We start from the raw sequence: 15,318 nt of genomic DNA on the forward strand, positions 1-15,318 counted from the left end.
CTAACCGCTTCTATTATAAAACTGCGAGGCACCAAAAGGTACCAGTTGCTGATTATTCTCGTTTACTGGTAGTCCGTCCAGAATTCCAGCCATTTTAGTATTTTGCAGTAGCTATTTATTGCTAACAGCCACCAGCATCACGGGTGAAACCGGCACGAGATGAGCGGTACTATTTTGTTTTTCCTCCTTTTAGCTGCTAACACCGAGTGTCCGTATGTATTCGGTACGGTTTAATAATGAAACTGATGGGGTGAAATGTTCGAACGATACGTTTTATACCAAGGCTTCGTCAGATAATTAGAAAGAAGGAGGGGCTACATAGATTATGGAATGGTAGAGACAAATGTTTCTTGAAAGCTGCGCCGGCCGCTGTCGTAATATTAACACCAACACAAACATGCATTTTTGCAAGGTTTTTTCCGCTAACAGCAGCATTTGGTAAAACAGAAAATTCAATTAGCCGCTTCTGTACCAAAATTTCGAGGCACCAAAAGGTGCCAGTTGCCGATTATAGTTTCCTGGTTAGTCCGTCCAGAATTCCAGTCATTCAAGTGTTTTGCAGTAGCCATTTACTACTAAAGCCACCAGCATCACGGGTGAAACCGGCACGAGATGACCGGTACTATTTTGTCTTTCCTCCTTTCAGCTGCTAACACCTAGCGCTGTCGTGAAATTAACATCAACATAAACATGCGTTTTTGGAAGGTTTTTTTCCGCCAACAGCAGCATTTGTAAAACATAAAATTCAACTAACCGCTTCTATTATAAAACTGCGAGGCACCAAAAGGTGCCAGTTGCCGACTTCTTGTTTACTGGTTTCCGTCCAGAATTCCAGCCATTTTAGTATTTTGCAGTAGCCACCAGCATTACGGGTCAAACCGGCACGAGATGACCGTTACTATTTTGTTTTTCCTCCTTTTAGCTGCTAACACCGAGCGTCCGTATGTATCCGGTACGGTTTAGTAGTGAAACTGATGGGGTGAAATGTTCGAACGATACGTTTTATACCAAGGCTTCGTCAGATAATTAGAAAGAAGGTGGGGCTACATAGATGATGGAATGGTAGAGACAAATGTTTCTTGAAAGCTGCGCCGGCCGCTGTCGTAATATTAACACCAACACAAACATGCATTTTTGCAAGGTTTTTTCCGCTAGCAGCAGCATTTGGTAAAACAGAAAATTCAATTAGCCGCTTCTGTACCAAAATTTCGAGGCAACAAAAGGTGCCAGTTGCCGATTATAGTTTCCTGGTTAGTCCGTCCAGAATTCCAGCCATTTAAGTGTTTTGCAGTAGCCATTTACTACTAAAGCCACCAGCATAATGGGTGAAACCGGCACGAGATGACCGGTACTATTTTGTATTTCCTCCTTTCAGCTGCTATCACCTAGCGTCCACATGTCACTGGTGCGGTTTTGGAATCAGAATGATGGGGCTCCGGCCGCTGTCGTAATAGTAACACCAACAAAAAAATGCATATTTGCAAGGTTTTTCCGCTAGCAGCAGCATAAACATCGGAAACAGAAAGTGACAACAACAATAACAACAAAGTCAGATCGATTGTATCCGTTAGTGTCGACTGTGCTTGGGAAGAGAGGTAGTGATTGGCTGCGCGGTATGATTTAGACAATCGATATTAATTACCAATTTTTCAATAGTGTATCTCAAACAAAAGTTTGTTTTTGTTACATAAATTTAACCGTAGAAAGAATTTCTGATCGATTGATGCCAAAACCTCGAAAACCTGATTATAGATGACTGCAAAATAAGCGCTCAAAACCTGACCACTTTTCTCTGGTTTTCCCCTGTTGAATTACTAGATTTTCAAATTCAGGGGCCTAACTTCGATATAGACGTTAGTCAACGTCAAAAAAAAAAAACGGATCGCTAGACACCGCACTCTGTTTGCATAAAACAACCCTTTTGATGTTTGTTGTCGTAATTTTAATAATGTTTCGAACTATTATGATTTTAACTTGTCCAAATCTACTTTTAAACTTAGAGTAAGTTGTCATTAGAACAGTCTGTAAGATTTTTTTTTTCGAAGACTTATGAATAAATAAATCGGACAAAAACTGAGCTCAAAACGGTGATTCTACGAAACCGGTTTTGGCATAGTTTTAGTGTATTTCACAAAGCAAAATAATATCGATTATTTCTGAGCATGAACGGTAATTCGCTAATATCTTAAAGTGGTAGTCAAATTATATCTTATCTTGAGTAAAAAGGTCTCAGAAATCGAATGATAGGTGTTTGATCTACGTAAAATGTCAATTTTGCCCCAATTCCCCTACAATACAAAAATAGGTTTATCTGCTGACATATAACGTAGATCAGACCACTCTATCACCGTTTTGAGCTCAGTTTTTGTCCGATTTAAGATCTGTTTTTTTTTTTTCAAAAGATGGGTAAAAAGATGCTAATATGTGGACAAACTCTTAGGAGTTTGATATTTGGTCTTAAAACAAAATGGCGTCGAAAAAACATCAAAAATTACCGGTGCCTCAAAAATTCAAAATAGCGCCATTGTTGCCCCTTAAATTGAAATATGTCCAAACTCGGGGAAATTTAGTTTTGCATAAAAATACACAAAAAATTATATATAGAAACCAAGGCAGAAAAAAAAGACAAATTTTGTTGCACTGACGCAATTTGAGGTTTTTTCTGTGATTCGATTATCTCGATTATCCAGAATGAAATTTTTTTGATGTTCCGGATAATCGAGTCCGACCGAGTATCTGCAGTCGACTTTTCTTGTAGAATCGACAAATGAGGCCTTCCAACATATGTTTTTCCAGCATACGGTTCTTTTTGGATATCTCCAGGCGCGCTTCCGAAAATTCAAACATGCAGCTTTTTTAAGAACTCGTCCTCGACATCGTTGGGTTTATCGTTTGTGAAAATCGTACCCCGCATGTTGAACGCAATGTTATTCACGGCACTTTCATAGCATCTGCCGCAAAGTTAAGTGCTGGTACATCGTTGACCGGCTTTCTACGAATCCAGCTTGATAACCCCCCACGAATTCATTTACTAATGGCGACAGAGGTTGGAAGATGAATTGAGAAAACATTTTGTAGGTGGCATTCAGGATGGTGATCGCACGATAGTTCTCACGGCCCAATTTATAGCCTTCTTGTACATAGGCCAGATAATTGCATCCTTCCACTCATCCGGCAGTAGTTCGGTATACGGTTCGGATAAGTTTCGCTCAGAGAGAATTTTGGCTAACGTTTGCGGTAAAAAATGGACTTTTTCAGATGGTGATGAAAAAAAAAACTAAGACAGATAGTTGAATTCGATAAATGTCCCATGGAAGGTAATCATGTTAGCTTCCTCGCAAAAAAATTTTACGTCCTTGGGTGCGGCCTTCCGACAGTTAACCGGAACATTCGCCATGGCGGACGAAAACATGCGTGTGGGCATGTTTTTAAGCTCTTTCTTCGTTTTTTTTTATTAATCCTACCTCCGGTCGCTTCTAGTTTGCCCAGAAATTCTCGAAGGGACGCAGTTTGGGGACGTTGAGCGGATTCGCCGACTTCGGTACCATATCGATATTCAGCCGCTCCATCTCTCCAACGATCGCTTCGAGTAGTGGGCCGACGCCAAATCTGGCCAGAATACCGTGTCTTCGCCCTTATGGTATTTCTAGATGAACGACGCAACTTCTGGCAGGCACTTCGTACTATCATTTTCACCGTTCACGGCCAGCCCGGAGCGAAAGAAGCGCAACTTTGGCATCCCTTTCTCGCTGATTGTCAGCCAAAGCTGCACCTTCTTGGGGAACTTGGTCTGTAAAATGAACTTCACCTCGCACAGTAGTCGGAAAGGACTGAAATCAGAACGAAATTAATAACTACTTAGGGGTGCCTCTTAAATGAACGATGTCTTCTCGAATATTGATCCTGAAACTATTGGCCAACTTTTGATGATGGCTAGGCAGTTCAAAATTCCACCGCTAGGTCGGCGCTGTCGCCAATTTCTCAAGGAAGCATAATAGAAGGATAATGTCTGAAGGAAGTTGGTAGAGAATAGTATTTTGAGAAACTCGTACTTGGATATAAAATTAGTACATGATGTATTTTTTGAGAAATTTAGCAATTAAGCTTAAAAAAACATGATTTACGGCTACCTATAGCATGTCAAAGAAGGAAACCCCGAAAAATCTCGAATTTTACGAGTTAGATATATCAAATAGAGTTTAGGTATGCGTAACGGCTATTAATATGTAGGTAGTTTAAGTTTTAATTCTATGAGTGGCGCTCCAAACTAACTTTGCTTGCTAAAAAATGGCCGCTTGCGCGTCGCACGGTCGGTTTTGTTTTTGATATTGTGAATGTTTAGCTGATAATTGCCCAGAAAACTTTTTTGTTCCTGTCTCTATGAACACGAGGGAACATTGTAGTTTTTTAATGAGCGCAGGTATCGGCGGGGATACCGTTTCAAACTCTACATAAAGTTGGAGTGACAAGTATTTTATTATACTCATTTTCATGAAACAGCTATAAATAGGATATCGGAAGTTGCTTGAATGCTAGAGTAAGGCCATATAATCATTTAGACACTATTGTAACATTCATTACTACATCTTCATTCTGTAATAAATCACCTGGGTAAACAACGTGAAAATGGAGAAGTCTTGAGTGCAGAAGAAGCCTACTTTTTCGACTCAGTTAAATGTATGACAACATTAATAATCCGAACATTCTGATGATTTTTCACTAGCCTTGACTCTGCAGAAATGATTCCCGAAGAGGGCTTGCTCCATGCATTAAGTTGAAAAATTGAATTTTTTCCGACTTTATGCAGTTTCCGACCACTGTGCCTTGGTGCTCACTTCCTTCGTGGAGGAGGTAAAATACGAAGTGCCCTGCCAATCGTTGCCATCCATCCGGGACTGCCGCTTCCTGACATGTATGTCCATGTTCTCCAGATACTTTTTTACTGTTTTATCGCATGCACCAACGGGCTTACTTTCGATGCTCTGATCATTGTCCAATAGTGTCTAGATGTTGTAGATGCCGGAACGGGCATACCTGGCGTCCACAAAGTGCCTCACGATGTCCGTTTTTGACGCGGCGGGGTACCGTTCCTTGAACGCGCACACTCCTGAACGGAGAAGCTTCACTTTTTTCGCCATCACAGTTTGCGGTTGACTGATAGAGCTGTCAATTTTGTTTTTGCTTACTCATGGTGTTACCAAGGAAGCAAAGGAACTGGCAACTTTGCTCGCCGTTAATAAACGGCTAGTGCCGTAATCGCTGATCGAGGATCAGCTCATCTTCTTGGTCTTTGAGAAGACAACGTCAGATGTGAAAGTAGAGTAGGTTAGCTTAGAGAATTTGTTCGAGATTTCGTTGAGTGAAATATATTTGAATAACTTAGAATTTATGCTGCAGGTAAATGAATGATTAGGTTACCATCCTTATTAATAAATAACATATATTTCCATAAAGTCAAAAAGTCATATAAAATCAATACAGTTTTTCGGATACACGTGTGTAACGCTCACTGCTTTGTAACTACTCACTTTCACTCGACTCAGTACACAACATTTATAAATTTATATTTATAGCTTTGAAGCTTTTTCTACTAGTAAACTGCTATTAAACATCATTGCGGGCTCTTACTCTACGATCCGAAATAACACATGGGTTACTATGATTGATGATGCATGAGTAGTTTCGTCAGTGCGATTAAAAGTAAACCCATGAAAAATCGGCAATTTTTGTCCATTCTTTTACCACAAACGTTAATTTGTTGTTCTTCGGTCGCTTGATGGCATCCTTAACTTTGCCTATCGTTGGAAGTGGCACGTTTTTGTACTCTGCTGCATCGACGATTTTATTTCCAACGCCGTCTTGGTCCTCCTGCTTTGCGCCATTCAAGTGTTGATCGAAGTGCTGCTTCCACCTTTCGGTCACCTCACGATCGTCCACCAGAATACTTCCTTCTTTATTTCTTTAAACCAAACTTCTCCTCTTCTGGCGGCGCTTCTTCTCCAGGAATATTCGGTTTTACTGTCGCCTTTACTGTCTATATCGTTCCAATTTCTGACGGGTAGCTCGACACAACATTAGTACCCGCGGGTCGAACCACTCATTTCGTCGGTTTCGTTCCACATACTCATGGTACTTCAAAAGTCCTCGAGAGGGGCTTTAACCAACTCGCCCTCTTCCGGCAGCAATATTTCGAGCAACTGCGCGTAGTTTTCGACGACGTCTACTTACTTCAGTCCCGGAGATTATAGAGTGTTGTTCTCAATGGAGAATTTTGAGCGCATCTGTTGATCGATGTTTACACCACGGCAGACTCTGACGTCGGTGAAATCCGAGAATTGCGAACCATCTATCGATTTGCGATTCTGCCAGATTTGGTAACCTTCAGGTACACTGATGTGGGAAGTTCTGTAGGAAAAAGGTACTACTTGCGGCCATTATCTTGGAGGCGGCGGAGTCGATGAATCTTAGGCCGTTTTCATTGGTCAGCTGGGGCACGATGAATTTTCCTATTAGCAGTTTAAACTCCTCCTGGCCGACCTGAGCGGTATAATCCCCGATGATGATCTGGATATCATGTGCTGGGCAACGGTTGTATTCGCGCTCCAACTGTGAATTCATCCTTATCTTCCGAGGTGATGGCTGTGCAGATTGATGAAACTGACATTGAAGAACTGTCCTTTGATCCTTAACCGGCTTATTCGGAGTGTGATCGTTCACCACCCAATCACCCGAATTTGCATCTCGCCCGTATATTTTTCCAAATCTGTATCATATTTCCAGTTCGCTTATTTTTCGCTTTCCCTACTGCACACATTGTCTGCTTAATGAACTTGAATGTTAGCGAGCAAAAGCCGTTGTTAAAAAATATAAATTTAGTTCGAAAAGTGACAGCCTAGTTTGCTCATTTTGAAGATGTCCTGTTGGCTTGGCTTGCGCTGTTGACAGCCTGCTGATCGGCTGTGGCTGTCATCGACTCGCATTTTTTCGTTTCTCCTTTTTCATAGGCCGGTGGCATATTGAATACAAAGAAAACCGTTTCATGGGTGTTTCCATTGTTGATGTTATTCCCCACGTGAGAAAAAACGTGCTTCGCACCATCTCGATTCACGACTCGTGAATCACAGGCACCTGACATCCCGCTCGGATTCGTGCCGAAGGATGTCGAAGATTATAGGCTAAATGAAACATAACAGCCCATTTGGCATTGCATGACGGCCGAATCAGTAAAAAACTTGCTATCATGGATATGCAGTCTTTTTCATAAGCTTGAGCAGGGCGTAGTATCACTGTTTTAAGTCCCGAATACCACCAGGACTTTGGTGTTTAGAGTCATAGGCGCACTAACAAGACGGCAGTTCAACCGCTCCTAACATGGAGAACAACCGCTGTTTCCAACATCCTCTTCTACGTTCAAATTAGTGTCAGAAGTGTTATACTTCTCTAATTTTAAAAGACATAATAAACTAACAGTTCTATACTTACGCTAAGCTGGTAAAAAATTGTAAGAGTCGACCAGTCTCAGCTGCGAGCGCTAAATGAACTCCCTTAACCAAAACCTCAGGGTCGGTACACTAAGCTCGAATTTTCACGGATTCAAGGAAATGGAAAGGAATTGTCGCAAATGCAACGAGAAAGACAGTTTCCGATTCAATAACGTTTTATTTAGGTTACTCTAGTATACGGTAACGCAATTCAAATTAGCGTACGTAATGTATCGTACCAAATTGGCGTTAAAAAATTCCTACCGGAGAAACAATCACGGTATAGCATGAGTATCAGGTTAAGTATATATCTAGTTTACATTTTTATATAGTTTACATCGGTTATTATAGTATTAAGTGTATATAATGCATGGTTAAGAATAGTGAGGCTATAATAAGTGTATATAGTGCATGAATAACAATTAGTTCAGAAAACTCACGTTTAGTGTCCTTTCGTGTACCTATATCAAGCCAATCGGTAGTGGCGATACTACTAGCACTCTTAGGCAGCAGCGTAACGCTATAATTTAGAACTATATTAGATTTTGCTTACTTTTATAAATACCGCATGTTCCAACCGTACTTTAGTTCGTAAGTTCCAACCGTACTTTAATTCATAAGTTCAATTCACAATGAAATCAATGCGCTCACAATTTTATCTGTTTTCACTTAGTTTTAGTTAGGGTAATACAATTTCCAAATAGTTTTAAGTAGAAACAGGTTTTCTTATATATAAATATTGTAAGTTTTAATAAGCTTTGGTCGCCGCACGTTTTACTTAGCACCTTCAATCGTCAGTACCTTTTTTTTTCTCTCTCCCGTCCTTCCGTTTCACTGACGTTTTGTTGCCCGGTCATTGGCGTGCGAACAGCTGGGGGCACTTCGTGCCGCCAAAGCAAATAGAGTTAAGGTACCTACCGTCGCTGTGCTTGGTTGAGTTGACGCGTCGCAAATAATGGTTGCGACAGGAATCGTCAATGGAAAGACTGCATTGCACTACGTAATTCAAAGCTTTGATTTCACCTTCACCTTCTCCTACTTTCTTAAACCTATCTAAACTTTTTTGCTACTCGTTGGATTTTCCTACGGGATCCCGTTTTCTGCAGCTGCTTAGGGTCTGTTCTGCTCTACTTGCCCTCGAACTGTAGGTGTGCTGAGAGTACCATACTAACAAAAACCAACCATTTTATTCTTAAAAAACCTAAATTAATCCACCTAGCGGTCAGACCCAGCCTTTCTCATTCAATTTTTTATTTGTAAAAATAGATTTACATGAACGCTTCAATCCAATAAATGTATATTCACTCTTTAGGTTCTAAAATATCGATGTTGTAATCTTTACATATAAAAATGCAGTCAAGTCTGTCTGTATGTCTGATCCATATAGGCCCGAAAACTACCGAACCGATCGACGTGAAAATTTGTATGTAGGGGTTTTTGGTGTCGATAAAGGTTCCTATGATAGTTTGAGACCCCTCCCTCTTCTGGAAGGGAGGAGTCCCATACAAATGAAACATAAATTTCTGCACAACTCAAGAACAAACCAAGCAAATGAAACCGAATTTGGCATGTGGATGTTTTAAGGGGTAACTAATATGTCCATAATAGTTGGATGAAACACAAATTTGTGCACATCTCGAGAACTAATCAACCAAATGAAACAAAATTTGGCAGGTAAATGTTTTTAGTGGTAACAAATATGTACATAATGGTTTGAAACCCGACTCCCTCTTCTATAAGGGAGAGATCCCATGAAAATGAAACACAAATTTCGCACAGCTCAAGAACCAATCAAGAAAATACAACCAAATTTGGTATGTGAATGTTTTTAGAGGTAACAAATATGTCTATAATGGTTTGACACCTCTCCCTCTTCTGGAAGTACATGTTTCTTCACAAATTTCCGCACATCTCGCGAACTAATCAACTAAATGGAACCATATTGGCAGGTGAATGTTTTTAGTGGTTACAAATATGTTCCATAATCGACCTCAGACAACATTTTGGATTGTAAGATGGCAACTTCCGGTTTCTGGAAAACAGCCGAAAATGGCCGATTTCCACCCAATATAATAATATCCGGATCTAGAATAATACACAGGAGCTAAAATCGACCACAGATAGCATTTTAAATTCTAAGATAGCGACTTCCGGTTTCTGAAAACAGCAGAAAATGACCAAATACCACCCAATATGAGTTTTTCTTTAACCAGTATGCCGTTCAAAATCCAGAAATTTTCTCCAAATGCCATTATGAAATCCAAATTGGCGACTTCCGGTGTCGGAAAAACAGCGGCAAATGACCAAATACCACCCAATATGGGTATTTCCGGAACCGTAATGATGCACTGGAGCCACAATTCGACTTCAGACAACATTTTGGATTGTAAGATGGCAACTTCCGGTTTCTGGAAAACAGCCTGAAATGGACGATTCCTATCTTAGTATTTCTGGAACCAGAAAGATGCACAGAAGCTAAAAATTGATCACAGACACAATCTTGAGTTTTAAGATGGTGACTCCCGGTGTCTGGCAAACAGCCGGAAATGACCAAATACCATTCAATATGAATGTTTTCGGAACCAGAGTTACGCCCAGATGACAGAAATTGATTTCACTGGCAATTTTAAAGTCCAAAATGACGACTTTCGGCTTCTGAAAAACAGTCCAAAGTGACCAAACATCACCCAATATGAGTTTTTCTTTAACCAGTATCCTAAATACCATTTTGAAATCCAAGATGGCGACTACCGGTTTGTGAAAAACAGCCTAAAATAAACAAATACTATCCAATATGAGTATCTCTGGAACCAGAATGATGCAAGGAGCTAACAATTGACCTCAGGCACCAGTTTGAATTGCTAAATGGCAACTTATAGGCAACAGTCGGAAATGACCGAATAATGACCGAAATAGAAACCAAACATTGACCCTGGACACTATTTTGAATTTGAAGACGACCACTTTTAGTTTCTGGCAAACAACCAAAAATATCTCCCAATATGGGTATTTCCGGTGTCAGATTTATGCCAGAAAGTCTGCTGATAATGACAGAATACCACCCAATATGAATATATTCAGAATTAAGGCGATGTACAGAAGCCAAAAGACGAGGATGTTGTCATTTCGATAAAACCAATCATTTCAAACGATTTGTTATTTGACTTTGATCATATCCTATTCGTCGTGCATTTGCAGACTTCAAACAAACCGCAAGGAATCAATGAACTTGGAACGTTCAAATAGTACGACACCACATTTAAATTATGTTGAGGCCACATATATCGATCAAAGCAGGTATAGTTTTAAATAGTCTTTGAATTCCTCTTCTTTCCATAACTTTTGAGCCACATATCAAATTGTTATGAAGTTTGTTATTTGTAAGTTTGAGAGATGACTCGTTCGTATGACACTAGTTATGTTCAACTAAGTCATGTAATCATTGAGATAATAGACGTTGTTTTATTAAATTTTATTAGATTTTATTAAAAATCTGCACATACACACACACACATACAGAAAATGCTCAGCTCGTCGAGCTGAGTCGAGTGATCTATGCCAATCGGCCCTTTGGAGCACTTTTATACTTTCGGTTTTGCAAGTGATTGCTATACCTTTCTAGGAGAAAGGCAAAAACACGTGATAATTACAAAATACAAAAAATATCCATAAAACCTTCGTAACGGAGATTATAGCAACGCTTACAAATAGCAACTTTTTTGACCTGTGAAAGGATCTTTATTAATGAATGATTATGACTATACATACACAAGATTTTTTCCCTCCTGTGAATTTTGAGTCGCATTTAAAGACAATTTTTCGTTTGACTTCTTGAACCAATTTTTAGAAGCATTTTTTCCTCGTATTAGAGGATCGTTGGCTTTCTCACGCAAACTAACTCATCTTGGAAATGCTTCATGAAATACTTAACCTGCAATTATTTATTACTAAACTGCAACTAAAGCACCAAAGCGTCTTATATTTTCGGATTGCACTTTTGAATTGATTGCAAAGCCTTAAACTCTACTAAGTTGTCTCAGCACTGATTTTTTTCCTCCAGCTGTCGTTTACAACTTTACGCTGGTGATCACTGGCATATTTTCACAAGTACGGATAAATACGAGTCACATAACAACTCAATGTCTGTATACTTATATTTCTACACTAACAAACATCGCGATCGTGATTAATTTCTACGAAAATCGATCAAAACCGTCCAAAATTTGCCTCAAAAATGTAGCGCGTCGCAAACTAACGGTTTTTTGTTTTTTTTAATCTATTTTCGTGGGTCAAGTTGTGCGTAAATGTTGTCAGCAATGCCAGTACAGTCAAATTTCGCTCGTTGGGCTATGTTTAGTTGGGCTACGTTTTAGTTGGGCTCCCGCTCGTTGGGCTATAGCCCAACTAAATCGGAGTCAAACATCATTTCTGACAACACTGATTTTCGTTTGAGGGGTTTGTGGATACATTTTTTGAACGCAGAAAGAAGAGTTTATTCGAATAAGAAAATTAAATGAAGCTGAATATAAATTTATGAAAACAATATTTGAATAAATTGTTTGAGAAACAGTATAAGTTTATCTGGCGTAATAATGCAACGTAGAGCTTTGCCTGTTTTTGAGAGTATTTGAGAACACGTTATTGTTGAGCACTTCTCTGGCTTGAAATAATCACACAGGCTTAAGCCAAGCAAATTTTGAATTTGGCCTTATGCTGAACTTTCCGTATTCCTTTGTAGATTTCGACCTCTTGAACCTTTTAAACGAATCTATATTAATATGGAAAACAATCATTTATGAACAAAACTCAGAAAACGTAGGAGAGAAATTAGTATAAGCAGTAACATTCTTAAAGAATGGTTTTGCAGTTTGTCAACCAGCTATAACGATTTTGCAAAACTTTGCTGCGTTTCCAGTAACAACTCCAACAACAAGAAACAATCGGTGTGCTCCTTGATCGATTTGCAACTTTGACAGCTCAGCCCAACGACTGAAATTCTTTCACTGGATGGGCTACGGATTTAGTGACACGAGCGAAATTCGACTGTAGTTGCGTGCACGAACGTTCATAGCAAAAAATTCTGAATAAGATCAGGCTTGAATATTGGTTATGATCCGTACTTCAAAATAAGTTGTGAATGTAATATCATTTCGCTCAAAATTTTGTATAACTTGACAAATCGACCAAACAAATATTCATGTGATCTCAAATATTAATCATCCGTCATTTATCAGTGAAAACGATTGTGCAAACAGGTTAAGGTAAGCATAAAAACGTCTAAAATAAATAACCAGCCAGTTTAGTAAAACTCTTACTAGCCATCAAGTTTGACATTTAAAACCAACGCCGTCAGACGGAGTTAGAATGACAAGCGTTTTGCGGTAGGTGGATATTTATTGTAGATGAAATTAAACTGAAAAAGAACTCTCTGACAGTCTCACTACCATTTATGCTCGTGAAACTATTGAACAACATCGCTGTGCAGAAAACGATAATAGCATTTGACACTGCCTGCCTGTTAAAGGGTAAACCCCAAGGCATACCTACTTTTACCTAGTGATTGATAGCTCGTACGAGGAGCTAGAGGAGGGCATTTCAACCGACTGCAAAGTCAGTTCGAAGTAGGCCATGACGGTTCAGGACGAAGAAATCGAATTAAAAGTTTGTTTGCCTTTTCCAGTTAGCACAAATCGAAACCAAACTGGTTCACAGAAAGATAAATGGCCATAAACAATGGCGTTACCATTGGCAGTCCGAGAACAAAACCCGAAAACTCACCCGTAAAATGTCTAATTTCCGCTATAAATCACACGTCCCAGCAGCAGAGACGTGGCCTAGCCTGGGCTGACCGGGCTGGACGGACGGAGTGTAACAGTTGTTTGTAATTTCCCATTCTCCTCTGTCGGAGCCAAAAACTTGTTTCGAGCTCTCGACCGCGTCAAGTTTGAAATGCTGCTGCTTTTTTGGGACGCAAAACTTCTTATCACACGGCAACACTATTCGGTTACTTTCGCTTCGGCAACCCTTCCGCTTAGAGCGGCAGGACATTTGCCACAAATTATTATGTGTGAGACATCGAGACCAGAGCAACAAAAGCCTTCCCCCGAAAAAGGGATTATCAAAAAACATAAAATTTAACTTCTCAACCGACTTCTACATGGGCTTTTGATGGTGCGGTGCTGCAGGAAGCTCCCACTTGATTAAGTTATAAAATCCCTCTTGGACTATCTTCCGCTCCTGGGGGTTGTTGGTTTGCCGCAGGACGAAAGCCAAGATAACAGCAGTCGGCTTCTTCCAGAATGCTCACATGGCAGCTATTCAGCTCCAGCGAATCTGCCCATACCGGAAGAGGGATGCGAGGTACTTATAAAATCTCCTTCCCCTCGCTTCACCGGCACTAAGCGCGATAATATATGGCCAGGGCACTTTGTTCAAACACAAATTGTGCCCCATCCTAAAATCGCGTGGCCATACGTGTGGGCTTCCGGTTGGCCATGATGTACTCGGCCTGGCCTGGATAATCGGATGGAAACTTACGGACACAGTCTGTCCGGGCTCGGAAAGTCTTTCGGTCGTTTGCTAGAAAAAGATTAAGATAAATTACTTTAACAAACTAATTATTAAGCCGTTCTATCAAAATTACCGCAGCTGGAAAAGGGTAAACACCCCGCTTGACTTCACTGGGGAGGGATTTTACGCTAACTCCAGTAAAGTTTCTCTGAAATCTGAGAAAGCCCGCCAACAACGATTGAGTGAACTGGCGCGAAATCCCTCCCCTGCTGCTACGGTTGCTCTGATGTTGGGTTCCGTTTTTGATGTTGCTCTTTTCGCACCCTTCGTGGTGCTTGCAAATTCCTTCCGCGGATGAAGTCGGAGGGAGATTGCCCTAATGGTCAGAGAAAACAGCCATAAAGATAATTTTGAGGTTTGATACAAGCTCGGGAATGGGAGAACGGAAACCCTTTTTCCGGTTTTACTTTTCGGTTGCCGGCGATTGACTGTGGACCATCGAGAAATGTTTACGTAAATTTCGATTGTCGTTAAACAATTGGTCACCCTGTAAACGAAACAATAACATTTGTTCAGTTTGGCATGGTAGCAGCTAACTTGATTGACATTTATGCCACCCATCGGGACAGAAAATGTCAAACCGTTCTACTTGTCTTTTACTGTGTTCCATCTCCATCCGGTTTTTAGCTACACATTAAGTTTACGTACCTACCGAACGTCCCATCTTTCTTGAAAACTAATTGAATATTTATGTACCCTTTCTCAAATGGGATAGCGGGGGTAGGAGACTTCCCTTCAGGTATTCACGTGTCCTCCCATAAAACACTTTCAATGTCATTATAAATCTTCTTAAGATTTTCCAGATCTTGGCTACCGTCACTAAACCGTTTCGCAACGTCAAGCTCCCACCACACGGAAAGCGATTCCGTGTTCATGTGCGTTCATTCAAATCGCGCGACCTTTGGAGCGAGTCGAGAAAACCGGTTGCAGGAGGGAGGGGAGGGTTTTGTTTTGTTTCAAAATTCGATGACGCCTGCTTGCTCGCATGGCTTGCTTTTTGTCTTCGCGGCAATATTTTAGCAATTATACATCAAGTGGTTTCGGGCGGGAGAGGAATGATTTTCTAAAGGATAATTCAATTGTGTCGCAAGTATAATGGAATTATCACGCGACGGATGAATCCTAGGCGGTACAATATGGAGGTTACATATACGGCAATACTTTGCGTTGCCTGCGATTGATACTGACGGGCAAGGCGACTAGTTTCAAGACTTCTTCGATGCAACACGCGAGACGCTGACATAAAACCAAAAACCAGATCAGAAAC

Source organism: Wyeomyia smithii, chromosome 1 (genome assembly GCF_029784165.1).
Source record: "Wyeomyia smithii strain HCP4-BCI-WySm-NY-G18 chromosome 1, ASM2978416v1, whole genome shotgun sequence".
NCBI classification, from domain to species: Eukaryota; Metazoa; Arthropoda; class Insecta; order Diptera; family Culicidae; genus Wyeomyia; species Wyeomyia smithii.